This window comes from Acartia tonsa, chromosome 14 (assembly GCF_053477335.1).
Source record: "Acartia tonsa isolate MP-2025a chromosome 14, ASM5347733v1, whole genome shotgun sequence".
NCBI classification, from domain to species: domain Eukaryota; kingdom Metazoa; phylum Arthropoda; class Copepoda; order Calanoida; family Acartiidae; genus Acartia; species Acartia tonsa.
Genome location: NC_137273.1, coordinates 34,820,709 through 34,829,396, shown reverse-complemented (window position 1 = coordinate 34,829,396; position 8,688 = coordinate 34,820,709).

Below are 8,688 nucleotides of genomic sequence, written 5' to 3'. Positions count from 1 at the left end.
ATTATGAAGCAAAACTTTAGAGTGTAATTTTGGAATTTTTGAGTGTAAATGACTACAATTAGACTAACTTAACTTAACTTAACTTTTCTTATTTCCTTTAGAAAATTTGTATCCTATATGAACTTGGCTTGGCAACTAGGTGGAGACGAAGTTCGGCCAATTCCATGCTAGGTACCTAAATAATTGTTATTATGCAATTCTCTATATTATTTTGTTCAAACTCGAAACCACATCAGAAGAACCAAACCAAACAAAGCATAGTAACCTTTAAAATACCATATATCAAATAAAAATATGTTGTACCTTTGAGGAAAATAAATCTTATCTTATCTTATCTTAGGAATATTTTGAACATAATCAATGGAAAATTAACCCCATCTAATTAAATTTGTGGTTGTAAAATCATTTAGAAAACATGGATGACAACATCCATAAAAGCGAAGCATATCATAATATGTAGAAGATCAGACAAACAAAAACTTACATATGTATATGTAGAGTAACAACGTTTTTAGTATTCGCCTCTTTAAATATGGACTGGATATCCAATGAAGATGATTAAAGTCCCTCCACAGATTATGACGTCATACGATAGAATAACAAATGAGAGGCCAGCATAAATTTTACCATTGCATTGGTCAATTACAGTGTATACTGGCAGATAAATATACTTACATATCCAATGATGACACACAAAAGTACCCCTTCTGTAGATTGCAATTAGTGGTTGAAACGAAACGTTTGAACACCAACCAAGAGAGGTGGTGTAGGAGGGTGGACACCTAGGGAGTGGTGTAGAAGGGTGGACACCTAGGGGGTGGTGTAGGAGGGTGGACACCTAGGGAGTGGTGTAGAAGGGTGGACACCTACGGGGTTGTGTAGTAAGGTGGACACCTATGGGTGATGTGGGAGGGTGGACACCTGGGTGGTGGTGCAGGAGGGTGGACAGCTAGGGGGTGGTGTAGGAGGGTGGACACCTAAGGGGTTGTGTAGGAGGGTGGACAGCTAGGGGGTTGTGTAGGAGTGTGGACAGCTAGGGGGTGGTTTAGGAGGGTGGACACCTAGGGGTGGTGTAGGAGGGTGGACACCTAGAAGTGGTGTAGGAGGGTGGACACTTAGGGGGTTGTGTAGGAGTGTGGACAGCTAGGGGGTGGTTTAGGAGGGTGGACACCTAGGGGTGGTGTAGGAGGGTGGACACCTAGGGGGTGGTGTAGAAAGGTGGACATTTAAGGGGTGGTGTAGAAGGGTGGACAGCTAGGGGGTGGTGTAGAAGGGTGGACAGCTAGGGGGTGGTGTAGGAGGGTAGACAGCTAGGGGGTGGTGTAGGAGGGTGGACAGCTAGGGGGTGGTGCAGGAGGGTGGACAGCTAGGAAGTGGTGTAGGAGGGCGGACAGCTAGGGGGTGGTTTAAGAGGGGGGACAGCTAGGGGGTTATATAATTATACACCCCTTGATTTTGCCAAACATGAACCAATCCTAAGACTCTCTGATATGTATATATTTATATTGGTGAAGTGTCAATATTTGAAATATATCTTTTATATTGAAGTGCAGCTTCCCTATAACTTAGGTATATCTGTATGTCCGCTTGTCCGACCAAATCATTTTGGAAGTTGACTGTAACATTAATATTTATTGGAGAATTAGAAATAAATTTGAAATAGTTTTTTTGGATCATGTAAAGAAAACGAAGTAGTGGGTTACTTTGTATTTTCACTGTAGTTTTTGATAGGTTATTTTAGTTAGGTTGTGTAAATGTTAATGAATGCTACGCAGGATTAAGAAATTAGCCACACAGGGTTAGAACCCCCCCCCCCCCCCCCAAAGGCTAGAAATAGGAGAAAAGTTACGACGAAGCTCGCTACTTAGTCAACTAAAGTTAAAAATAAACACATGATTAACTCCACTGCCACCCCCCTTTTTTTCAATTAATTTTTAAATAGGGAGGATCGGTTTTGTCCTCGACTAGGCACTTTTTTAAAAATAAAAAATGTGAGGAAAAAATTAGACACCTAATTTAATTCTCATATTTTTTTTGTGATTATGATACGACAGACATACTGACATGGATACTTATTGAGTAGATTTAAGTCTTTTGTCCCTACTAGCATCTACTAGAGGCCTCTAGTGGCACTTAAAATGTTTTCTTGAAATATCTAATTTGAGAAATAATTTCTCAGTGTTAAGATTAGATGTTTCTTATTCACTTTTTTTACGACATTGCGGGAAATTTAAATTTACCACCCCCCCTCAAAAAAAAATTAAAGCTTGGACGTCCTTGAATATATGATATAAAGATTACCTCCCCCAAATGAATTTAAGGGGGCCGTAGGCACACATAAAATTTTGAATTTTGAATTTTTTTTTAATGATACATTTAAAAAATCGTATCGGCGTTGATGATATCATCACCAAGAGAGAGGAAAGTGGAATGGTAGATTACGTTTTTAAGAGGGTCAAAACCGTAATCATAGATTATATTTATGCTTCTATAAAAGAGGGTGAAAAGGGATCTTCTTTAAAACAACATCCATAAAAGCGAAGCTCTAAATTGAAAAAGTAGGTCAAACTTAATAGTAGTGTCAGAACCTAAAAAGCAGAACATTAAAATGAAAACTAATACCAATTTTATGATTTTAATTTTCTGTGCTAGAAATGTGACAAATAGGAGAAGTTCTCTTGTCAGTCTTCAGAATGAATTTCAGAACTATTGTGCCATCCCTATATCCTTGATATAATATATTTGTTCACACAGCAAAATCATTAATATACTCATTGATTCCTGCTGCTACATAATAATACAAGGATGACAACATCCATAAGTAGCGAAGCTCTACAATCAGAAGGATGGACAAACGAACAATAACTCTTGTTAAGTGTCAGAACATACATACTTTCCTTTTTAGGATTTTTATTGTGTGTTGGGGGGGGGGGACATTAAACTGTAAATTACTATACTGCCCAAAGTGCTATCTTATTCGTTGGCTCTAAAACTCGGTTGGGTACTCGGGATATTGAAATTTGATTGGTTGGCTGAAAACTAGTAGTATTCAAACATTTCAACCTCTGCATAGTGGTATGTAGTGTATATCAACTTATTTTTCATTGTCTTATCCCTAGGAATGATATGCTAGGATTGGTGATTGTACTTTGTTGTCCTAGGAATCATTTTTCAAATAATCAGATAAGGATAATTATATCATACAAAAAGTTGTTTTCAAAAAGTAAAAAAATCAGCATGTTTTAGAGGATGTAAGGATTTCTGGTAACTATTATAGAGTTGTTATGCTTTCTAAATCATACCAAACTATTAGAGCGATCACCTTGCCAAGTTTGAAATCATTAGGACAATTTTGACATGTCTAAATTTCGAAAAGAGTCAACCGCTACGGACGGAATGACCTACCCTGATTACAGAAAAGCTTCGCCTTCAAAAAGAATATATATGTATAATTATGACGACATTTATTTTAACGAAAATATTCCAAAACTATTAAGGTATTATTATTTACTAAGAATATGGACAAAGAGATTTAAAGAGCATAAAATTTCAATGAAAATAATAATTTCAATTCATTAGAAAAATATCACGTAACCTCTCCCATGTATTTTTTAAGTTTTTAATATTTATATTTTGACTGTCAAAGTAAATTACAAAAAAATTCCGGATTTGATGAAGCACGACTTCACTGCGTGCCGTCAAAAATCGCTGCTTGGCTCATTTTGCCCCCTCAAACCCTCACCTCGTGCCTTTTTTCTGTGTAAAGATTATAACTATAATCTTTTGCGTAAGTCTGAATATATTTCCTAGACCTCACAAATAACCAGACTTAGGTTGGGCAAAAGGTCCCGTGAGATTATGAGGCCGAAAACAGCAAAAAATGGCCTAAAAATTGACCAGCCTGTCATTTCATCAAAGAAATCCATCAAAAAATCACAATTTGAAATTTTAATTATTTAATAACTTTTTTCTCATAAGAGATAATGACACAAGACTTTCACTTGGTGAAAATTCAGCATTGTGGGCCGCCTAGACTTTATATTTGGTGACCCTGGGGTGACGGGTTCAGTGCCCCCACACCTACGAAGTGGGCATACTTTTGAAAATCACATTTTTTCAGTTTTTCCCCTTAATGGAGGGGAAGGAGTCGTTTTAGAGACTTCAAGCATCTCTTTGATGTTGAACAACTTTTTGTGGCGGACATTTCTTTGTTTATGGTTCATTCGCCTTCGGCTGACCATTTAGCCGTTATTCGCCGCCGAAGGCGTGATTTTTGGCGATTTTTGCCGTTTCCGAGGTTTTAATGGACAATTAGGAGGGGAAAGAGTTGTCCAATCAAGTTGATTATAAAGTCCATTTTTGTAGGCAATTGCATTGGCTGAATTTCATGTGAAGTAAAATTTTTTGTACCTCCAACCGGTTTTGCTCCAGCTGAATCGATTTACAGATACCCTCTAAAAACCGGAAAAAACCGTTTTTTTTTATAAAATCCGGCTCAAATTTTGCATGGAGTCATCCTTTGATATTCCCAACAGTTGATACTTGACACAGCAAGATCCCAAAAAAGTGTGGTATATCTACCCCCCCTCCCCCAACGATATTTTAAGATCCTGTTAAGATCTTTTATAGTATACCAGGGATAATATACTGGCCTTTAAATTTATGTACATCCCCAATGATTATTTACCAAATTACCCCTTCTGTAGATTACAATTAGTGGTTGAAACGTAAGGACACTCAACTTAATAATCCAAGTTAACACAAGTAAACTATGAGTTTGTTGAAGAATAACTGATTAGAAATTCTTCGGATAAATTTTTATCAACTGAAAATTAATTGCCCATTTCTTCTCTAATTTCCGAAGTTGTACAACAGATAACCCAATTATTGCAAAAGCTATTTTTAGCTACTCCGGTCAAAGGAAAAAGCGATATGTATAAACGATTTATACATTCAAAATTTAAATTTTTTTTGGAAGTTTGAATATTTTTTAGCTATTAGTAAATATTGAGATATGATGAGGGTGCTATGTACACAATCGGAAACTAAGATTCAGACTTAAATTTTACTACTTGGGCACAAAACTGGATTTGCATCACTTTCTGTCTGTCTGTCTCTCTCCCTCTCTCTCTCTTTCTATCTCTCCCTCCCTCTCTCTCTCTCTCTCTCTCTCTGTCTCTATATCTCTCTTTCTCTCTCTCCCTCCCTCTCTTTGTCTTTCTATCTCTCTTTCTCTCTCTCTCTCTCTCTCTCTCTCTCTCTGTGTCTGTATCTCACTCATTCTCTCTTTCTCTCTCTATCTCTCTCTTTCTCTCTCTCTCACTCTCTTTTTCTCTCTGTCTCTTACTCTCTCACACTTTCTCTACCTCTCTCTCTCACTCTCTGTTTCTCTCTCTGTCTGTATCTCACTCATTCTCTCTTTCTCTCTCTATCTCTCTCTTTCTCTCTCTCTCACTCTCTCTTTCTCTCTCACTCTCTCTTTGTCTTTCTCTCTCTAGTCTCTCGAACTTAAATCATTAATCATTTGTTCTCTCTTTAGTCTCTCTCTCTCTCTCTCTCTCTCTCTCTCTCTCTCTCTCTCTCTCTTTCTCTTCCTCTCTCTCTCTTTCTCTCTTTCTCTCTCTTACTTTCCCACTCTCTCAATCTCTTTTTTTTTCTCTCTCTATCTCTCTTACTCTCACACTCACACTCTCTCTTTCTATCTCTCTCTCTGTATCTCTCTCTTTTTCTCTCTCTCTCTCTTTTTCTCTCTCTCTCTCTTTTTCTCTCTCTCACTATCTCTCCTTCTTTCTCTCTCTCTTTCTCTCTCTCACACTCTTTCTCTCTCTCACACTCTCTCTCTCTCTCTCTCTCTCTCTCTCTCTCTCTCTCTCTAAATCATAAAATGCAATCCTATAAATAAAGTTATGTAATCAACTGTAAAAATATTAAAATGATTTATTTGCTTTTTTTCTTTAAAGAGAAAGGCTTCTTTATATCTAGGGTCTTTATGTCTTTAACTAAGTGCAGGTTTTTTGCATTTAAAAAAATTATGATCGTTGTGTAGCCTATCAAATAATAATTTTCGGTGCTTTTCCTCAAAGTGCTTAAGGATCACTGAAACGCCTCTCTTACTTTTGCCCTTACCCAGCGGGGCTATCCGCACCTAATATAACCTGACTAAACCTGACCGAAAGTAAGGGGGGATGGGGTTCTGTGTTCAAGACAATTGGATTTGCTATTATGGATGTTGTAATCCTTTTTTAAGCACTACTCCTAGCTTACCATAAGAACCTACGATTCTTAGGGATATGACAATGGAAAATAAATTGATAGAAATACCCCATATAATTATACAGGTTAAGAGAATAGGTTGAAAAGCATTTTAGTTTTGAACCAACCAATCAAAATTCAATAAAAAGTATACAATGATTTAGAGCTAACGAATAAGATAACTATGGATAAAACCAGTGTAATTTACAGTCCAATGTTAAATCCCTCCCTGATAAGACCTGTTCTGAAAATATAATTAATCAAAAGAGTTATATGGGGTATTTGTTATAGATAGGCATTTTCACACAAAGTGCTCCATTAAACACTGTTAACCCCTCCCCCACCCTCCCTCCAACACTTATTCTTTAAAAAAATTGAAAATTTGGAAGAAAATTTTTTTTTAAAACCAGCGCGCAGGACAAGTATATTTATTTTCTGATAAGCACAACATTTCAGTTTAACGGTTACCAACATCATTTTTGGTGGGGGTTAGGGGTGTCCTACCCCCCAAGAAAATAGTTATAAACCTTCCCGGGACCTATGAGAAGCTACCCTGTAAAGGAGAATCCCATCGGCTCACCGGTTAGCGAGATCCTTCGCTACAAACAAACAGACAGACAAACAAACAGACATCGTTCTACTTTGTAGAACAATTAATTTTACAAAAATTTGTCTTAATAATTCGCAACGTTTCTTCTCTCTGATGTCTTCTCAATTCTAAATGTACATTCTTAAAAGGAATTGTGGGAGACAATTCTCCCATGAATTGTATTTATGGCGGTCAAATTGCTTTTAAACAGCTTTTTATCTTTTTTTCTTCAGAGCTTTTCTACTCTCACACGACAAAATTCTGATGTCCTCTACTTACACTTTTACTCTAATACAATTACAGTCTTCTGAATCAAACATGAATAAATTCTCAGAAACTCTTTTGTACATATGCTTTTACACTTTTATAGTTTTCTAATTCTCATAAGAACAATTTCTGAGGTCCAGTTTTACAGTTTTTTTTAAATCTGACATAACCAAATCCTCAAAAACTCTTTTGTGTATACGCTTTTACTTTTTTTTTACATTTTTATAAATGTCATATGACCAAATTAAGGTCCTCTAATGTTTTTTTTACTCTGCTACAGTTTTCTAAATCTCATATGACCAAATTCCGAGATCCTCTACTGTTTATTACTCTCATACAGTTTTCTAAATCTCAAATGACCAAATTCCGAGGTCCTCTACTGTTTATTACTCTCATACAGTTTTCTAAATCTCAAATGACCAAATTCCGAGATCCTCTACTGTTTATTACTCTCATACAGTTTTCTAAATCTCAAATGACCAAATTCCGAGGTCCTCTACTGTTTAATACCATCATATAGTTTTCTGAATCTCATATGACCAAATTCTGAGGTCCTCTACTGTTTATTACTCTTATACAGTTTTCTAAATCTCATATGACCAAATTCCGAGATCCTCTACTGTTTATTATTCTCATACAGTTTTCTAAATCTCATATGACCAAATTCCGAGGTCCTCTACTCTTTATTACTCTCATACAGTTTTCTAAATCTCAAATGACCAAAATTCCAAAGGTCCTCTACTCTTTATTACTCTCATACAGTTTTCTAAATCTCATATGACCAAATTCCGAGGTCCTCTACTCTTTATTACTCTCATACAGTTTTCTGAATCTCATGTTGTGACCAAATTCTAAGGTCCTAATTGTTTAATATTCTCATACAGTTTTCTGAATCTCATATGACCAAATTCCGAGATCCTCTACTGTTTATTACTCTCATACAGTTTTTCTGAATCTCATATGACCAAATTCTGAGGTCATCTACTGATATTTTACTCTCATACAGTTTTTCTGCATCTCATATGACCAAATTGAGGGAAATTACTGTACACAAATTTTGACTATCATACCGTTTTCTGAATCTCATATGACCAAATTCCGAGATCCTCTACTGTTTTTCACTCTCATACAGTTTTCTGAATCTTATATGACCAAATTCTGAGATCCTTTACTGTCTTTTTACTCTCATACAGTTTTCTAAATCTTATATGACCAAATTCTGAGGTCCTTTATTTCCTTTTTACTATCATACAGTTTTTCTGAATCTTATATGACCAAATTCTAAGGTCCTTTACTGTTTAATACCCTCATACAGTTTTCTAAATCTTAAATGACCAAATTCCGAGGTCCTTTACTTCCTTTTTACTCTCATACAGTTTTCTGAATCTCCTATGACCAAATTCTGATATCCTCTATTCTACACATTACACACACACACACGCACACTTTTTACTCTCTCTCTCTAAGATTTGTACAATTAGGTAATTCAGAGCAACAAAGCTATGTTTAAGAGCAAGTGAGTCCATGAAGAGGAATGGGGGGGGGGGGGGTTGGAGGGGCGGATATATTCAACAACATTA